Source organism: Orbicella faveolata, unplaced genomic scaffold (assembly GCF_042242905.1).
Source record: "Orbicella faveolata isolate gen_17 unplaced genomic scaffold, um_ofav_v1 contig_47, whole genome shotgun sequence".
Lineage (NCBI taxonomy): Eukaryota > Metazoa > Cnidaria > Anthozoa > Scleractinia > Merulinidae > Orbicella > Orbicella faveolata.
The window spans coordinates 4,721,865-4,742,359 of record NW_028301577.1 but is presented as its reverse complement, the minus strand read 5'-3'; the positions used below and the strand labels follow the sequence as shown (position 1 = coordinate 4,742,359).

General features: G+C 36.7%; 4 long non-coding RNA genes across 5 annotated transcripts; 2 read left to right on the top strand and 2 right to left on the bottom strand.

Moving 5' to 3' along the window:
• Positions 1–814: 814 nt before the first annotated feature.
• Positions 815–2,630, top strand: LOC149096862 (uncharacterized). The gene is made up of 2 exons (XR_016204035.1): positions 815–1,044; positions 1,792–2,630. It is a non-coding gene; the product is annotated as an uncharacterized LOC149096862 (long non-coding RNA).
• Positions 2,631–4,976: 2,346 nt separating this feature from the next.
• Positions 4,977–9,262, top strand: LOC149096861 (uncharacterized). Its single transcript, XR_016204287.1, has 5 exons — positions 4,977–5,173; positions 5,366–5,471; positions 5,762–5,831; positions 6,198–6,270; positions 8,522–9,262. It is a non-coding gene; the product is annotated as an uncharacterized LOC149096861 (long non-coding RNA).
• Positions 9,263–9,272: 10 nt separating this feature from the next.
• Positions 9,273–16,940, bottom strand: LOC149096860 (uncharacterized). Its single transcript, XR_016204286.1, has 2 exons — positions 16,781–16,940; positions 9,273–10,055 (listed from the first exon to the last, which is right to left on the bottom strand). It is a non-coding gene; the product is annotated as an uncharacterized LOC149096860 (long non-coding RNA).
• Positions 16,941–16,946: 6 nt separating this feature from the next.
• LOC149096859 (uncharacterized) lies at positions 16,947–19,908 on the bottom strand. Of its 2 annotated transcripts, XR_016204285.1 has the most exons (5): positions 19,689–19,908; positions 18,872–18,945; positions 18,135–18,241; positions 17,254–17,333; positions 16,947–17,025 (listed from the first exon to the last, which is right to left on the bottom strand). It is a non-coding gene; the product is annotated as an uncharacterized LOC149096859 (long non-coding RNA). The 2 variants fall into 2 exon arrangements; XR_016204284.1 differs by lacking the exon at positions 18,135–18,241.
• Between the last annotated feature and the right edge of the window lie 587 nt (positions 19,909–20,495).

Genomic DNA, 20,495 nt, shown 5'->3' with positions numbered 1-20,495 from the left:
ACTGACAAAAGCTGTGCAATAAAAGCTGTGTTTTCGTTTAACAAGGTCTAACAACAAGAATGTGAGACTGAGGTTTCTATATAAACAATAAACTCCATTTGGCGCGAAAGTATGCTCTGATATTTGGCCCGGACATTGTCTGTTCCGAGGAGCGACCAGCGAAAACTGTGAGCTTAAAGAAACAGATAATGTCCAAGAACAAAAATCTGAACACATTTTCGCGTCAAATGGAGGACATTGTGTGTATTATCCTTCAAATACTTTTCGTAACACGCGCAGTTTTGAAAATTGGGGAATATCGCTTGGATATTCTCCAGTATTGACATGCGAGCGAAAATAATGGATGGATTATAAGATCGAATAGTCTTCGAAGCCCAGCCGAGTGAGCTCTCGCTCATAGAAAACTAGGACTAATAAACTTATTGTTTAGTAGACTCTCTAAAAGATCACAGTCCATGCATGCAAATTAAATTCATTTTATTAGCCAAAAGTTAAAGATCATTTTTCTATATAGGAGCAACGTACGAGCGATTTTCCTTTAACCGCAAATAGCCATGAAAGAACCAGTAGAATACTCTGAGTGTCTAGCAAATCGTTGTCCTGTTTATGGTAATTAGCTCTTGATAATAGAAAATGTAACACGATAAGTTAAGAAGTCTACATTATGCATGTTACTCAAGCTTACTCTTGGTCTGTAGTGTCTGGGCAGTCTGCATTATATTTGACCTCCGATCTGCAGTTTGCAGTCTGCGTTTGTCACTGACCGATTTGTTGTCTAGCGAATTAAAAGCCAAAACTTCAATTTATTCTGTTGCCAAAAATGGAAATGATCTGAAGAAAGTCAGTTAAGTAAGTTAAATGCAGCTAGCTGAAGCAAAAAGAATCCGTCCGCGTTCTTCCCCAAGTCCAATCCCGATTTTCCAAAGGCCTGGTTACTAGTCAATCCAACATGGTGGCTGCTGTAACAAATTGTGGAAAATGCTTCTGTCGGAAGGAAAGTCCCAGGGGTCTATACCGGCTGTAGATGAGAGTAGGAAATGAAAGGTAAAAAAGCGTAGGGAATGCATTAGAATATCTAAACGAAAAGTAAGGGAAAAGGAGAATTAGCTGCGCTATCGTTTCCAACGAAGCGCCGTTCATGGCATGGGGGAGGACGTTTATTCGGGGTCGACTGCCCAAAATGCCAGCCAGCGAGTCATGTAAGCCAACATGCCAGGCATTCCGGTCATAGATAACAGTCTGGTTAGTCTAAATATTCCCCAATTCCTCTCCCCCCCCCCCCCCCCCCTTCCAAAAAGGGAAAAAATGTTAGCTTTCAGTCCAGGGGCGGGGGCGGGGGGGGGGGGGGTCTTCGAAAAAAAGATTGGGGATGCTCGTCGGCTCGAGCTTTATTTGCACACTAAAAGATACAACTTAAAACGACATAGGCTTGATTACCAGCTGCAGCTACTGTTCAAGAAAGGAGTCTGCGCTGGTAGACCGGACTGGAAAGACCCAGCAGAAATCGAGCATAAAAACAAAAATAGGAGGGTTTCTTCCATTATTATTTCTTTGAGTGCACCCTTAGAGATACTCTGAGAGCTGAAAATAGTGATGTTTTGTCATTAACACCTTAAGTGAGACTGGAATCTTTGATTTTATAACCCTAAGCAAGACGATGAGCATCCCTGATGAGATTCTCCCCTCCCCCGCCCCCCCCCCCCCCCCATGCTTGCAGTTAACCTCAGAGGGATTCATTACTCGTGCCACTTAAAATGTCACTTAAAGAACTGAATTGAAATTGATTAACAGGTGCAGAACAGGAAGCCAGCAAGAGTATCAGTAAAGACATGGCGAAACACAAAGCTCCACATGGCTCTACACGCAACAGAGGGTCTAGACAATACTGCTTTCATCTCTGATGATGGGGATCGTGAAGATCAAGCAGTAATTAATCTCATAGTTTAAGATAAAGAACAGTTCATAGAGCATAGCTTTAAGGTGACCTCCCAGATGGTGGAAGAGAGAGTGAAGGTCATGAAAAACTTTCTTCTGGAGATAGCAGGCATTCCACTATCAGAGGATACACTTCTTCCTTACTTGAGTGTCACCAAGCATGGAATATGTTATTTGGGCAATACCAGAAGCATAATCTACAAGAACCTGGAAACCTACAAATTGGGCGCTGACAAATTTTCCTACGATGTCTTCCCAGATGTGATGTGTCACTCGGGAAACCTTTTCAAAGCAAAGCCAAAAACAAGAAAAGGCTTTGACCCACTAATGGCATGTGTAGATACTTTTTTTAACAAGGTAGCTGTGCTAGAAAATGGCCAGTAGCCTTTTTGATTTTCTATACATTTGTCTAAAAAAAGTTAGGCCACTTTGCAAGTTCACGTAAATAAATTTTTAGGCAAATGTCTGAAAAACTTAAAATGCTTCAGGATACAGCCATATCCCTAAACTTTGGTTAATGCAATCCTTTGTGTAGTATCTTAACTTTGCAATTCATAAATTGTTCATTATTCAATTTTTAGGATAAATATTTACCATCCCATTCCCATATAATCACTGTAATTTATTGTTTATGATGCATGTTACCTACCCATCAAGATATCCATAATTGAAATAAAAGCAAAACAATTAACCAATGTCTTCACCATCTTATACTGCAGTGGGTTATGAGGTGCGGTACCTGATTGGTTTGCCAGATGAAGCGTGGATGAAGCAGTCTGAGCTCATGCCCTTGACAGGGTCAATTTACTGTGTCATAAGACACCTATGGCTAACTCTCACAGTGCCTCTCTCCACTCAGATGTATAATTGAATACTTACCAATTAAAAGATAGGAGTAACTTTGTTATAGACTAGCTTCCCATCTAGGAAGCAGTGGAAATACTCCTGGTCATTTTATGCTACAGAAACATGAGCTCGTGTGGAATGGACCACTTGGCCCGCCGGTGTAGACTTTACCTAATTGTCTTTTTAAATCGCTTTTTGAATAATTTGTGAAATCTCAGATTAAGTTGCATGAATGATCATTTTAAATTTTTACCATTTGTTTTTCAGGTTTTCTTTTTACATTTCTCTGATGTGGTAGTAATGATTCTGGTTGATGGAATGACTGACATTCCACAGACTGTTCAAGATGGTTGAAAATGTGACAGACATCACAGACTTAATTGATTTCACTGACTGTTGATGGCATGACTTACTTCATGCAAAAATGTCTGATTATGTGACTGACGTGAAAACAGACGGTTAATGCCGTGACTGACATTCAAGACGTTTGTGACCCTCAGGTGGTAGATATCATAACTGCCATGACATACAGATTAATGATTGCGTTACTGGCTCAAACCCTTTGTTTATGGCGTTACTGGTATGCCACTCAGATTTCTGATGACATGATAGGCATCACTCATAGGACTGACATCACACCAAGGCAGTTGATAATGTGGCTGATGTCACACAAAGATTTTTGATGTCACAGCTATCATCACAAACTTGTTAGCATGGCTGAGATGTGTTCTTAGCGTGACAAACATCACACAGAGATTGTTCAGGGCATGACTGATGTCACGCACTGACGATAATTAGACTAGAATAGGACCAAAACGGTTCTTTGTTCCTTTGTCTGAAAAGAACGCTTGGTCTGTAAAATACTCCTGTACTTACCAGTTTTTTTTTTTTTTTTTATTATTTTCTAATAAATTTTGGGCAGATTAAATAAAAAAAATAGTGTTATTTACTGTATGCCATTCACTTGTAAGTTTATCTGTTATTTTTCACGCACGCTGGTTCTCTTTGGTTTTCTGTCCTAAGATTAGACGGAAGCGGAAAGAACGCGCTAGAGCAAAATGGCCTCGCACGCAAATGCGGCCACGCGCGGCTATGTGTCATCTCGCACGTACTTTCACGTCATACTCAACGGACTGAAAACCAAGAGGCTGCTGGTGGTCTATTTTGGTGTCAGAAGCAAGGTTTTGCGATGTTCACACTGGATTGGTCTCAAATGGATACGTGTGCTTCGTCAACTTTAGATCTGCGCATTATTAGTAGGAACAACTTGACTCGCTCACGCTGCTAGGGACCACTCCGGTGTGGACCGACGCTTATAAATCCCGTACATACAGACCAAGGGTGAGTTTCGAAGAAATTCTTCTCTTCATGTAGGGCTTTGGACTTTCGCAAAAAGTAGCCCGGCTAATCCATTTTCATGCGACGAAAATAAAACGGGAACATTTTTTGAAGTCTCGGAAGATTTGTGGGTGCAAAAGTTTCCGGCGTTTGCGAAACAGGAGAAAACGTTTTCGGTAGCTTTCCGGCTCAGTTCGGGCCCGAGCAGTTTTCGGGATTTTTGAGAAACGCACGCCTGGCACGATCTGCGCAGTTTCTCAAAGGAATTTTTACCGCGCCATTTTTGTAAAAATAATAATAAAAATGTAAAAGGCTCGCTACAAGGCTTGTTCTAGCAAAAACTGCATCTTCTAAGCGAAACACCAGTAACGCTGTCACACCATCTTCTTACTTTAATTTCCTTTTTTTTATCGTTATTTAAAGAAATCTGATCAACCGATGCAAAGGTAAGGAAAATCATTCTGTTGCTGAACGAAAACAAGCCCTGGTACACTGCTTTTCATGCGAAAATAAGTTATATAAAAATGCAAGACAACGCACAACTAAAACTCATTTCCATATCAAAGATTATTGAACAGGATTCGTTGAGGAACAAACGTAAAAACAGGTCGCAAATTACCTATTCAATAGACCATTTCACGATTAACTTTTCTTATTTGCATTACAATGTAGCAGTGTTATTCAACGTGGATGCGAGGTCATGTCGGACAGGAACTTTAAAATTGCCCGACATCGCCTCGTAGACATGCTGGATTATACTGCAATGCAAATGAGAAAAGTGAACCGTGAAAAGGGCTATTGAAAAAATACTCGGGAAACTCGCCATGCAGCTCTCACGTGCAAATCTTGGGTTTGATTTTTTTTGCGATTGGGGAACTCATTTGCATTTTATTCTTTCGTTCTTCGTGGTCGGGAAGGTTTGACTCCTCCGAGTGAAGAGAAAGTCTTAGAAAATGGAGGACAACGCCTTGAAGGCCGTCAACAGAAAGGGAATTGTGGAGGATGTATCACTTCCCAGTTTATCTCGCTTCAGAGGCTGAAGTAAAAGGCAAGGGTAGTTGTGAAATTTGCATGTACTAGCGTTACACACTTCCAAACAGTTCACAACACGACACGAGCAGTTTTCGACAAGATATGACCAATTTTTTAGGGTTTTTGAAAACAGTTTCTCTTGCGCCAAGAACCAATACTGAAAAAATTGTTCCAATAACGACATTACTCATCCCACTGCTATTCTCCTTTTTAGGTGAAGTGCCTTTGAGGAAACATCGATAAAGCATAGCTGGAGCTACCACATTTCAACACATTGATTAGGCGGGAACTAACCACCTGTAGAGTTTCAGTACGCGAAGGTATGTTTTACGATGAATCTTGTAATAAAAATAGTTCCACAGTGTGTAGATGTGACTACTGTTATCTTGGTGAATGGGATGAGAAGTTGATCGCTTTTGGAAACTGAAACGATAGATAAACGCATGATGTTCAAGCTATCGACATATCAATTGACTTATTTCCTAGTAAGAATTTTAAAACATATTGTTCGATGGCAAATACCGAAGAAGTTCAATTCAGGAATAACTTGTCGTTCTACCAGATAGTGCGTGCATTTGATTATTCCTGAATTTTTCTTATTAATTTTCAGGTGAAGCGCTGTTAAAAGATCTTTATCAGGACATGAAAAGAGGAAAACGCCAGCAAAGAATTGCACGAAGGTAAGCTGCAGAAAATTAAATAAAAACTTCATGAAATGAATATCAAGAAAAATAGGTCCACAATGTGTACATAAGGCTAATGCTACTATGGTGAACTATTATTGCAACAGATGGCAATTTTTTTATTCGTAAACAAAATCTTGTGCCTATATATCCCGGGCACAAGACACAACTGTCGCTGAGAGACAAACTAATATAGAATGATGCTGCTCTTTCGGGATATTAGACGAGCTATCGTGCATAAACCGATTGAACCTTTCAGAAACACACGCTTTGTTGAAGTGTGATTAGGAGGCTCGGACTGTAATAAATTAGTTATTGGCTGGATAGAATTTGCTAAGTCTGACCCTTCCATTTCAATTTCAGGTGAAGCACCCTATAAAAAGCATATTGATACGGACATCGCAAGAGGAAATCACAATTAAAGAGTCGAGCGGAGGTAAGCTTTTGAAAACCTACTTAAATTTAATGATTGCTGGTCCGTAATGTGTACATGTGTTCACAACTACCACGGCAATGCAATGACGTATTGCAAGACGAAAACAAGATATTGATCTTTTTGGGAATAAGTTTTTCAAGAAAATTAAAGCAAACTATGTTGAAATCCCATGGCATTAGAAATGCTTAGGGGAAAGGAGAAATCTCGCGCTGATTTTAAACTGCTGTCTGCTAATTTAAAATCGTTGTTGCCAAATTGGCCAAACTTTGTCCAATTTCCTAAACATTTATCGAGAAACATTAAACTGTAGCAATTTTGGATTGCGTGAATTAACGTTTCTGTAAAAACTATGTTTTGAAGGGCTCCTCCACCCAAAATTTGGAGGTTTTTTGTTTTGAGCGTGACTTCATTAATTTTATGTCAGTACCTCTACGTACGAATTTGGCGATGTTGTTTTACTTTCGATCTTTCAAGAATCCACATGTGTTTATAAAAATTTCTTATGTGATTAAAAATTATTTTCTTCGTCAGTAGCGCATTTTAGAACAATACACCTCTTCTTACAACAGCTTAATATTGTCGCGGATACTTTGTGTGACACAACTAATTCGACAAATTGAGTTTTTCCAAAAACTAAAATTTAGATATTTGCGTGGCGATTCTAAATAATTTTGAAATATATTTACGAATGAGGAGCTTGACTTTCAGAGAAAAGCGATTGTTTTTCACGAATAACGACTGCCAACTTGTTCAAATTGTGTTCGTCCATATTCTTAAAACAGGAATAATTTGCCACGAAAAAATGCGCCAAAATTGCGACTTAATTTTGTTGCCGGTTAATCAAGATGTGGTCCATTTTTACAAATAATCTGCGGATTTCGAAACAAAATTCAGGGAATCATGTCCCGTTTTCTCCAACATAGGATAAACATTAACACTAACAATTTGTAAACAATTAAGAATGCCACTTGATTTGTTTAATTACCAAATTAATGAGAAAAAGAAACAATAACGCGAATCATCAACATGTATGAATGTTCTCTTAAATTCTTTAAACTTCGTTTAAACTACCACTTAGGTAAACAATTTTGTTTGTACCCCACCCTTTGAAACGGGCAAGGAAAAAGTAAATTTCAAAGGTTTTTCATAAAGCTTTTTCTTGATTTTTATCACAATTTTTCGGGCAAGGAATTTGCCACGTGATTAGATCCCAACAATTTCAATGGTATGATTGGAATGTAAACAAAACAACGGACGTCGAATCGACTGTCCTTTTTTGTTAAATGTTTTATCTATATCACATGAAATGTTTAATTTTTGACAAACCGAAAAATGTATCAAAAGGTGTAGAGTTTTTTATTTTAAAAAAATAAACAAATAAAAGACATAATTTACACATCTTGTCGTCTTATCGGCGTTCGATGGGATCATTGTTTGAAACTGTGGTTGCCTTCCAGATTTTAATTTGGATCGTGTTTATTCATGCACTTGTGACAAACCCGAATAATGCGCAATTGGTTTCGAAACGAGTATTATAATAGGTTATATTTGATTTTAGCGAAATATGTTCTTCGTAATTCGCGAACAAGGCTACTATTTGTGGAAGTATTTATTTTAAAGCCAAGGGGTATTAGGGACACTATCTTGAACTGATTTTACGCTAATAAACCTGCGGTTTGTATCTGATTTATTGGTTCTGTAGATGTTTTGAAGTTATTCGTATGTAAATTTCCCATTTTAAAACATTCGATGTTGTCTTGAAAAGTGCACCTTTTTCTGGTATGCAAATTATAAATTCAAACACACGTGTTAAAACTTCAAAACCAAACGATTAAATTGAGTACAAGGTGAGATTGCTAAGAAAATGTAATCGTATTACTTGCTTTTTTACGAAAATCATAATAAAAATGATCGATCTTCATTTTTCCAAATGTATTCTATCTGTTGAAAGGACAGCTTTATTACGCCACAGAAAGATATTATTTACAATTGTCTCTTAATTTATGTGCGTCAATTTAGTGAGCCCTTGGATTGATCAACATCTGCTTTCTTATTGAGATAACAATACAGTTTCAAGCAAAAAAATTAGGAGAAGAAAGAAAATCACTACCATGAAAATATTGATGTACCAGAAAATTCTCGTGAAAGAGCATTTGAACTAATATAAAAGCACATGTAGTATTGTACATAGCTTTGGAAAATTCGTTGAAAGTTTCTTTATTTTAACCCTTATATTCTTGTTCTCTCTCAGTGTACTCAGCAAAGCTTACTGAATGAGGTGGATAACAATCCAGACGACAGATCCAGAGGACAAGAATTCTTGAAGAAATACTAGATAATTACAGGTTAACATACTCGAGATAATATTTTTTTTGATCATCAGAGTTTTTTTCAAATGTTACATCGAGAATTGATTGAGCGATCTTTCACAAAACTAGCGGGAATCAAATACCAAGGACAGGAATGGAACTATTAAGGAGACGACAGAATTATTTTGAAAATTAATTTAGCATCCAGTTGTCCGACATAATCAATTCAATTTTTGTCTCTTGTTTCATTAATGAAAGGCTGTCATAGGCATGTTGGACTGAAATACACTTCTCAAATGATCAATCTCTCGTTTAGAATTTTGATCTTACTACCAGGAAGCTCATAATTATTAGTGAACTCATGCAAAATTCTCTAGCTAAATAACTTACGAAATTGTTTCGGTGTAATCACAGAGCGATCTATATTGCCGCCACAAAATGATGTAACAGAGCAATGTAATCATGACATGTGATGATTGCATGCTCTGTTGTGTTATTTTGTAGCGGCAATACTATTCGCTCTGTCGTTATGTTAGTTGTCATTTGACGAGTCATTGAAAAAATGCGTCAAAAACTTGACGTATTAAGGTTAACCTTGCCACTGAATTGTCTGCTTCGTCAAACTGTATCTTTCATAAGAAGTTAAGATCTTTAAATACTCGATACAACCAGAAAGTATTAATCCAGCCAAAATTGTTTTCCAACTTTATTAACTACATTTTCTGCAATATTTGCAATATTTTTAGACTTAACAGCTTAGCTTGTGAAGCAGCAATATTTTGCCGTAGTTATTTTTCTATTGATACTTATAATATCCAATGATTTTGCGACTTAAAAGTATTGTGTAATCATTGCTTGTATTCAAGTGTTGTAATCAAGTTCAATGTTTACTTTAATTACTCAGTAGAATGAAAGCAATCAATAAAATGTTTTCACAACTTTAATTGTCTATCATCTATTGTCTTTTCGACTTTTTCAATTAAAAGGGGCCTGGAAACTAGAAGAAATGTAGGCTATCTCTTTTACTATTTTTTGACTATGTAGGGTTGCCGCGAAGAAAAAAAATTCTGCGCTTTTGGACAGGGTCTAGTCAGAAATCAAATATATAATTAGAATTTTGATGGGAAAAACCATTTGCGCAGTGCAAGATTTTTCCCGCCAAAAGACTTAGTATATTATTGACTCAAAACCAGACACCATTCAAAAGCTCAGACTTTTTTTTCTAAGAACAATTTCCCGCCAAAAGACTTAGTTTTTTTTTCGTCCTTTTTTGGGGTTCCTTTAAAAGCGCGAAAATTTTCCCGCCAAAAGACTTGACGACGAATTGACTAGTTACGGGACAACTACTCTAAAAGAAATGCCCGAATTCTGATCTCAAGTTTACTCGAACTAAGATTATTCAGGACATTTTATTTCAACAGTTCTTTGCTTTGCAAATAACGTGTTCTCTTCTGGTTCATGTAACCTGCTTTGTACCTGAAAGAAAAGCAAATATAAAAATTATTTACAATATCAAAACCTTCCAAAGCATAACATATTTTTATATAAGAAACTTGTCAATAACTGAGATATTGCCCAAATTTTCTATTCAATGCTGAGAACATACCCAAGCGCAGGATTTTGCATTTGATTGGATTTCCCTACACGAGCGTGCTGCATCGAGCAGTGCAAATGTAATATCAAACACGAAAAACCGTGTTTGACCATATTTCCAAACACTGAGAAGAGATTTGAAAATACGACGCGTAGCGTAGTCTTGACGAAATTCGAGGTGCTTAGAAACGCGGTGAAACACGGTCTTGAGTGTTTGATATATCTTCTCAATCGAGGCTAATGAGAAAACGGAGAAATACAATCTATGCTAATTAAGATGAAACTCGAAACACCGGCACGGTCATGATTTCCTTTGTTTAATTTAAAATTACTGACTTATTAATGATGAGAAAGAACAATACTACACTACTCCCTACTGAGAATTAAAACAACAGACCATTCAAATTATTCCAATAAATAAGCAACTGATCTGAATAAAAATTCTTGAAAATTACTGAGACGGGGTTAAACCACAGATTCTGATTACATTTAATCCCTATTTCTTATCGACAGTTTTAATTAGAGATTGACACGTGAAAAAAAGCTTCTTCTCACGTCAAAACCAGCTAAATTTCTGAATTCTTTAGTTAATTAAAGTAATTTTTTATGCTAAAAAGTTCTAAGTAAATCATTTCTAAAGTCACCGAGGTTTAAGGGTGAAGGATTGCAGTAATTCAGCATAATATTCTTTACTAATAATAGGACTAGCCACTTACTCTAAGCGCTTGAAATGCCAAGTTCAGAATATAAGTTCTTCTTACTTTTTTTCCATGCAACATTTGATGGAAGGCTCTGAGAGTTTGGTCTTATATCAAGACAGTATCTCTTTAGCCGTTTGTTTGCCAAATTGAGTGGGATTTGCTATCACAAACTCCTCCCTCATCTGCATCAGCCAACTCTGAGTGAAATTATTTTGATCATTCTACCAAATAGTTCATATTCTACTATTTTTTATTATATAGTTTTACTATATTTATGCTATAAATAGTTCCTTAATCTTAACTTTTAGGTGTTCTCAATTAGTAGAGGGCTTAGCTTCGCCCTCGGCTATTTTACCTAGACACGTTAATGAAGTTGTTGTTTCTGCTACTGTTGTTGTTACTGGACAGAGACACTGCACATGTTTTCCTATATCATTTTGTCAGTGAACCAGCGAGTATTGATATATGCATGGTACGTCGTTTTCGTCTGACCACATCAAAAACAAATATTACAATGTAGATTCTCTACCCTTTGTTTGTTCATTTTTGGCCAGGAAGAAGGGAATTTGACCACCTGAAAATTCAAAAATGTCTGGGAGGGGGGGATGCTGGCATTTCGAATTGACTGATACATTAAGTGGCTCGTCAGGCTGATTATTTTTATAAGGCTTCCTCTACTATAAACTGAGTTTAGATAAAAAAAAACATTCATAAAGAGACGAAAATGCCACTGGTCTTTTCCATGTTCTAGAATTAATTAACCTTCGGTGCCAATTTTGGTATTAATTCAATACTACTGTACACGTAATTTCGGAACAGAACATTTTGAGGTTTATGATGTTCCAGCTGAGCTGTCAAAAAGTGGATACTTTTTCGTCATTCTTTTAGATTTTCAGACCAGAAAATATTTTAAATGTAATATCCAAAAGCTATGAAGTGAATGCGAATTATATTGATAACAAAATCTATGTTATTTCTTGTGTAATTTTATGGTTGCCATATCGGTTCCCCAACGAAGTTAACAAAGATGGCCACTGCATACTATTAAATTGAAATTCTTTCAAAATCCTTTCTGAAATAACTCAGTTATGAAAAGCACCATAGTGCTATAATTTGTACAAAGTGTTCCTTCAGTCAACCTGCTACATTTTTGGGCTGTTCAAATAACCAACAATTTTTGTAACATTGTTAAAAACAACCAATAGTGCTGGTGCAGCATAACAAAACTGTACCACCCTGGAAGAAGTAATTTGGGAATGATCTCCTATCCCCGGCTGTTTAAGCAACAAATATTCTTTGTAAATTAGAACTTAGACAAAGCTAAAATTAAATGTGTTTTCAGTTAACGCAACATGTAAGTCAAGGACGGTGCCTACTTTTGCTAGAGCGCACGCACTCTGTGCATTTCTGTGCCTCACGCAACGCATGGTTTACACACCATGCGCACGCTCGGGATGACATTGATGTAATCAACTACCCTACCACGTAAGTTAACCACATGCATGGTGCAGTGCAAAACAGATTTCAATCATGCAAAATTCAAAAAATGTTTCACATTTTCACGGCCTTTTAAGTGTTAATTTTTGTTGCAGAATTATTTTAAAAAAGTTTTTTTCAAATACGTTTTCACTGTTTTTTTTTTCAGTGAAAGGTCTTGATAGCTTATTCTCACAGCTTTTTTCACAGGTTTTTTGAGCATATTTTCAGTGAAATTTCTTCACAGGTTATTTCACAGGTTTATTCACAGGTTTTAAAAGTGAAATTTCTTCCTATTTTGTTCACATGTTTTTCCACATGTTTTTTCTTAAAATTCACAGGTTCTAGATTTTGTGATTTTTCTACAAAATTTAGCCCTTGCAAAATTCACAGGTTTTTTCACAGGGTGTTTCTGTGTCACATGTTATTTCATAGGTTTTTCACAGGTTTTTCACAGGTTCTCATCCAATAGTGCATGTACGCAACCAAAATGAAAGGCAGATTTTCCTACTGTGATTGAATCAAGTTTAATGAACCTGTACTCAAACCAGGAACACCACAATAGCAGCGTATCGTTAACCACCCACTGTTAACGTCTTTTATCTGAAAAACTATAAAATCGAAGAAAATCATACTGAAATCCAACTTTAAACATGTAACTGCAGATGTCAAGTACACGCAAAACCTTTGTATTTAGTAGGCACCATTCTTAAAGAGTCCCACCTTGAAGCCTGATCTAGAATCAAAATTCGCAGGTCTTTAGGTTTGCATTCCACTTCTTTTCATAAAGTCTTGAGAATTCGGGTGGAGTATCAAGACAATGTTTCACCGAAGACGATTTTGCATGTACATTACATGTACTTGTCTGACTATTGATAGTGTTTCAGACATTTCAGTGTGTTTCAGATTTTCTACTAGCGAAACAAATTCCAGTTATAAGCCCCCTTTTTCCCTATGGAGATACATTGTGTATAGTCATGACCTCCCTCATCTGACACGTGTTTCCAAATTGATAAATGATGTTCTCACAAAATATATTGTAAATCAAGTACAAAAAAGGTCATGAGAATTGTCAATCAGGGCATAGTAAAATCCATTCTGATCAATATACTGTACATCTGGCCCTCGCTAGTCTTAACTCATTTAAAAACCTGTTATGATGAAGCTATACAAGCCCAGGACCTAAAACCATCATTTTATGGTGTATCTACCACTAAGTTCTAATCAAGGCTGAAAATGTCAAAATGTCCTGTTGTGGATTGATATCCTGTTATTCAATACCTTTTAAAGTTCGGAAACCTTCAAAGAACAACTAAATTTAAGGCCAGAATCATGTACATCAGGGGCACCCAACGGATCGTTTCGGTAAATTATCTGTTCGGAAGGCCTTTAATCCCCTCTGATTTTCTTGAGAGAATTGGCACCTCGAACTTTCGTGATATGAGAAATTTAAAGTCTGTTGTTTTCGGACTGTTGAAAATGTCGTTTTGAGTACCAAAAAAAGGTCAGCTATCATTTTCGGAAAGGCGATAAGACCTAAGGTTTTCGGGAAATGGACAAAAAAGCCCTAATAAATTCGAGAATACTCAAGTTCCCCTAGAATATCCGAACAGATAAAATATTTTTAGTGCAACCTAAAATTAACCTACAGAGCTTTAAAAGTACTCCAGATAGCCTAAAACAGCATCTAACAGCATTAGAGAGAAAACGGTCGTTGGGTGCCCCTGGTACATGTACATGTATGATGATATCAGCCTTCCACTATTGTTCTTATCTTGAAATACAACTGAGCAGTGAGAAAAGTTTTGAGTGTTGTCACACTCAGTTGCTGGTATTTTGATTGGTAATTATCTTTGGCTTAATCTTCATGCCCTATAAAGTTCACTGTCAAATTTACTTTATGCTAGAACAAAAGACTAATATTGTAAATGTTTATTCCTGGAAATGATGGTCAAAAAGTAATACTGCATCTTTTGAAGACCAATAGTGCATCAAATTCACCTTATAAGAAATGATTAAAGTGTAATCACAGCCAGAAATCTAATGCAAAGTTTGGCAGGAATAAAAACTGTCTTTAATGCAGATCCTTCTTTTCATTTATTTTAGCATTTGATGGCATTGCAGTGTTAAACCTTGGCAACCATTCAATTATAATCAGCTGGTACTCTCTGACAAGAAAGTTTTTAAGGAATTCTGTTAATGTGAAAACTAAAAATACCTGGCTTATTATTGACCTTGTTCATGAAAACAGGAAAACCTCTACGACATTCATTCTTAGTTTTTATACATATACCTTTACGGTACTGGTCATAAAGTACATACAGGAAGGGGTTAGATGGCAAAAAATCAAATCTATCACAAAAGCATTTTCAGTAGCCCACCCCTTAGTCCACCAATAGAAAGGGAGGACCAGGTAAAGTATCACAATACCCACACCTTATATTACAATGAATACTTTTGCTTTTACTCATCTTTCTCTTGCTCTGGTTATAAAGGCTTGATGTGTAAATAACATCAATCATGCTTGCCATAAAATGACAGGTTAAATATTGTAGTAAAAGGGCTCCCGAGTTCTTAAAGTTTTAACTCAAACTCATAAAATGACTGTCACAGTAAAACACTTCCTGGATGATCAGATTAAAGCATGTTTTACACATGACCCACCCCCATTGTAGTGAGAGCCACCCTTTATGGTCCACCCCTTTTTCCATGCATCAAAAGGGTTAAGCTCACCCTTCCCTCATTTTTGTCATGACCAGTCCTTAAACTTGAAGTGAATTTACACATTTTTCATGGTTGTCTTATGCTTCTATTGGCACCCCATTTGCCCCAACCCCCTAAAAGAACTGAGTTCTTGTGAAATAAATTCTTTAAAAATAGTTCATTTTAGACATGGCACATTTAATTTAATAGGTGTTTTAATTCAAAAGTTTAATATAGGATTTTTTCTGCTCAATCAGAAGCCAGCTGTTTGGAACTGGCGTGGTAAGACTCCATATAAGCCAGGGATTCCTTGGTTTCCCTCCAACTTGTCTTAGCTGATTTTTCCCTGCCATTTTGACTTTCACTAACCCCACCAACTGCCTCTACACTGTAGGTCCCCAATGATGACACTACTGTATTGATACAGCACATATAGATATGTGCAGCTCATTTTTTTTGGTTGGTGAGCCATTTCAGATTTCATCATTTTCTCAGCAGGTTAGAAAATAATGTTAAATTAATGGAAAATTAATCAAAAATGACAACTAAATGCAAAAAACGGACATGTATACTCCATGTACATCTACAAAGTTGCTCAACGAAACTGAAAAAAAGAGATGAAATTTGGCTTAACCCACAAAAAATGCTGTAAGTTGCTCTGGTGATCTCTTATGACATGGAGAAAACAGTTAAGACCTCAAAATTTCTGCAAGGGTGTACACAGCAACTTAAGTTTTAGGATCAAAAAAAAAAAGTTTTAGGATCACAGAGTAAATCCTCTTTTCAGAGTTCTGAAAAACTTCAGGAGTTCTGAAAAACTTTAGCATGGATATCTGTCCCCACCCCCCCCCCCCCCCTTTAATTCTAATCCCTGTTAATTCCATCTGTGTTATTCATGAAGCTTGGTCATCATCAGATGCCTTTTGGCAGAAACATTTACTTCTAAAATTAACTCGTCCTTAAATTCATTTTTAGTTGAACTCTCCCAGCAAAAAGTCCTCAGGTGTCCAATTAAAGATTATAGAGGTCACTTTTAATAATGATGCTATTTCAAATTTATGAGATATAGCTCAGCTCTGCTCCAAACAAACTTATTCTGATCCTTATGAATTCCATCGGTGTTATTCGTGAAGCTTGGTCATCATCAGATGCCTTTTGGCAGAAAAAACTTCTCAAATTAACTCCTTAAATTCATTTTCAGTTGAACTCTTGTGGCAAAAAGTCTACAGGTGTCCAATTAAAAATAGTTATAGAGGTCATGATGCTATTCCAAATTTACCAGATATAGCTGCTCTGCTCCAAACAAACTTTTTTGTAAAATTTTAATCCTTTTTTAATTTGCAATGTTCATTTTTAATGAAAATCCCAAGTTCCCTTTTTCCATCAAGTTCTTCAATTGTATAAAAACTGAGGTAAAGGTCTTATTAATTATGGTATGACATCAATTTTAATACACAATACCTTCCATCTTTTTTTTTTTTTTTGATATAGGATCATAATGAAAATATACTTTGCTCCAGATATCGCACTGTTAAAGAAATACTATTCTCTAATAATTAGATTCTAAACCCTTGGTTGGCTTATTAGGCCACAATTTAATGACCCACACTGAGGCCAGTTTAGACAAATATGCCTCGTGCAACTATGTTCAACTTTCATCATCAACACAGGCCACTGATATTTCATTAAATCTTGATACTTTAGAAAATAATATTGTTTAGTACTCACCAATTGTTCTAGCAGGTCATATTCCTCTTTTCCAATATTTATGACTTATTCCATGATCATTCCATCGTAATTATTGCAGTCATTCAGAAACTGTAAGAAAAAGCAAAACGTTTGTCCAGGGTGATTCAGTGATAATGGTAATAAGCCAGGGCTACTTGACACCCCTAAGATAAAGAGTTTGATGATTGTTTCCCTGTCTTTGACTTGATGTAAACTGTTCCTTTAGCAGTGAAATCAGCAAGAAACTGTAGAGAAATAAAAAGCAAACGTTAAAGAAATTCTGTAGGGCCTTAAGTCTGTAATAAGTAAATAAATTAAAGGAAGAGAATGTCCCATGCTAAGAATTCTATTTAAAAATTTCTTTTATAGTCTGGGCAACAAATTTGAGGTGATGTCTAATTGCAAAATGTCTCCCCACATAAAAAAATCTTAACTTGCACTTAAGGATTATAGATTTATTATAATTTACTGACCTGAACACATGCATGTAGTTATGATGATGTTTCCAATCATTACTTTTTGTGTTGATTGGTCAGTAAGATCAACAAAGAACCTATTTGAAAGAGAAAATGAAAATGAAACATCAGAAAAGAGAAAGTTATCATTACATTTACACTATTAAAAACTCATTACCAATGAGGGTGGGAAAGAGAAATAAGGGCTGGTGTGAGCTGGGTGAGATACCAGCCTCAAAAGCATGCTCCAAGTAGGAATGAAACTCAAGGCAAACTGGTCCTTACACAGCTGGTAAGCAAAACATGTAACCCCTGCAAAATCTCGTACAAGCTCCACAGCACATGCCCCCTGCTAAAAAGATGCTGACCAGCACTGGCTCGAGTCAAATGTTGCTTAAATAACATTTAGGGCCATATTTGCTCTAGACACGAGACAGACTTGTCACTTTGAGCAAGAGCTGGCGATTTAATGCATTTATTTAATAATGAATAATTCAATGAAAAAAAAAACAACAACAACAAAAGCAACTAGCTGTCTCATTTAGTCTTTCTAAATTATGTATCAATCAAATACTGAATAGTCATTAAACAACACCCACCCCGAGGCATACCCTGGGAGTTTGACCTATGGTGCATCTGGGCTGGTGGTAGGAAATTTGACATCAGTCCTTGATATTGGGGTGGAGCATTTGACATGACAATCTACATTGTATGGGAGAAGTCAGAGGAATTTGAATCTTGAAGTTGCCTCAAGATCATGGTGAAGCATTGTAGAAGACATCAAGAGACAAGTTGAACAGGGGTCTTTGCATACTGTATGTCATGGATCAAAACCAATGCCTTCAAAATTAAGGTTTGTACAGTGTTTGAAGGTACATACATGTAATATAAAGTCTCACCTGTGAAAATTACTCAAGCCACTTTTGTTGTTAAAGTATTACAATTCAAGTAGATTCTCTACCCTTTGTTTGTTCATTTTTGGCCAGAAAGATGGGAATTTGACGACCTGAAAATTCAAAAATGTCTAATGTCTAAGGATTGCCCAGGAGGGATGTTGACATTTTGAATTGACCACACTCGAACCTCGATTATCCGTACCTCAATTATCTGGACTTCTTGATTATCCGGACTTTTTCTCTAGTCCCAATTTTGTCACGAATATTTACTAGTCATGATCAAGATCCATAGCAATATTCTTTTTAAAAGTATACCTTTGAAAAGTGCAGTCAAAAGCAAGTTTGTTTTGCTTTTAAAGAGCAAAAGCAGCGCTTGCACACATGCATTGTAGCTACATGTAATGAAGAACACTCGAATGAGTCCTGATTGGCTCAGAGTTGAGTGGTTCAAGATATACAGTAGACCATATTGTTTTCCAAACGATTTGTAAAAGTGTTGTTTCACGATTAAATGTTGCTTTATTTAAACAGCTTTGTTCTTCATTAATATTCACATTTTTGATTATCCGGACCTTCGATTATCTGGACTATTTCGTCTAGTCCCAACGAGTCTGGATAATCGGGGTTCAATACATTATGTGGCTCGTCAGGGGGATTATTTTTATAAGGCTACCTCTACTATCAACTCAGAGTTTAGATTAAAAAACATTCATAAAAGAGACAAAAATGTATGTACTCACCTATTGCTATTATGTCCAGAAGCTCTTTTAGTATCGTTGCTCTGTCTGAGTGTTTCAGTCATCTCAGTGCACACCTGTCAAAAGAGAACAAAGTTAATTGGTAAACAAACAAGCTAAATAAATAAATTAACAAATAAATAAACAAACAAACAAATTAATAATTTTAAAAAAATCATTGCCCAAGTAAATGGCTACTGGAAAGAACAATGTCAGAAAATGGACACTAGGCAGAACAGCAGTCTGTTTGAATCCTTGAATCCATCTAATTCTTAGCTTAAGTCATAATATTTTTAATGAAGTTGACTGTACTTGTATGTGCTCCTTTTACGAGTTAGCATATTTTCGTATGACTTAGCATACAATGTGTATCTTTACTGGACATCTGCAGGGGCAGATCCAGGATTTTTCAAGAGGGGTTGGGTATCTGGTACCTTGGGGTTGCAGAATCAATAAGGCATGTTCCCAAAATGTAGAAATTTGAAACCTACTTATTACAATGAGGTACCTCTCCAAAGCATTTGCCTTTGTTTCTGTCATAATATTCACAACCTCTTTCAATTTTTTTATGTTTTGCTTCTCCAAAAGGGGGGGGGGTGATTAGCACAATCCCCCCCCCCCCCCTTCCCCCACTTATTCCGCACCGGATGACGAAGCCAATGGCCTTGGAAGCTTAATTAAGTTAATTCGATTGAAATTTACCGCTTTAATATGCTATTAAAAAGGCAGCAAAGTCGTTAGCTTCCCAGAGAACCTTATACAAGGCCTACATAGTACAAAAACGGTTTCAAGATTAAATTTTCAAGTTTATCAAGCTTACCTTTCAACGATGGGAACCACTTTATGAATTTGTTTACTGCATACTCGCGAAGAGAACCATTTGTTTGCTAAATCTCAAGCTACAGTGTTTCTCTGACAAGCTGCGAATCGCTTCAAGTCGTCGGAACTTTCCGACTCTGTGTGCATGAGGCAAAAAAAAGCTTTCCCATTTCGTGACTTCCGCAGAAGAAACATGCTTTGACGAAGGAAAGGCTGTTACGTGTGGTATCTTGAAGAAATTAATTGCCATACAGTGTGGGGCCCAGTTCTCGGCCGGGCCAAGTTCTCGGCCACTTTTTGTTCAGCGCTTATTTTTCGCGCCACAAATGAATTTGAATAAAAAGCAATTGTTCCAAAGGTAGCTTGATTCCTTGTCTTCCGTTCTCCCGAGTTTTGTTTCGTCCTGCCGAGTTTTTCTGTGACTACGTCGAGGTGACGCGAAGGTAGGTGAATTTGGTTTCCCCGAAAACGTGTTTGTTTACGGCTACTCGAATTACATCGTTTAATTCAAGTTTATATTTTGTCCGTCTAGAAAGCCCAAATGAGCCAAGTCTTGCCATAAAGGACGTAGAGTAATAAAGCTATCTGCTAAATATAAACTTTTTCTGGCCTGTTTAATTCTTTGACCTAAATTTACTCCTTATTATTTCCTTAGTACTTTTGCGTATTTGCCTATTCTCGACCACCCTGCTCGCCTTCAACACTAAAAGCGATCATAGTTTTGTGTGGAGTATTCGCGTCAAGGTAGTTGTAAAAATAAAGTTGTAATGGGGTGGCATGTTGAAAACTATGAGCTCTGACTTAACCC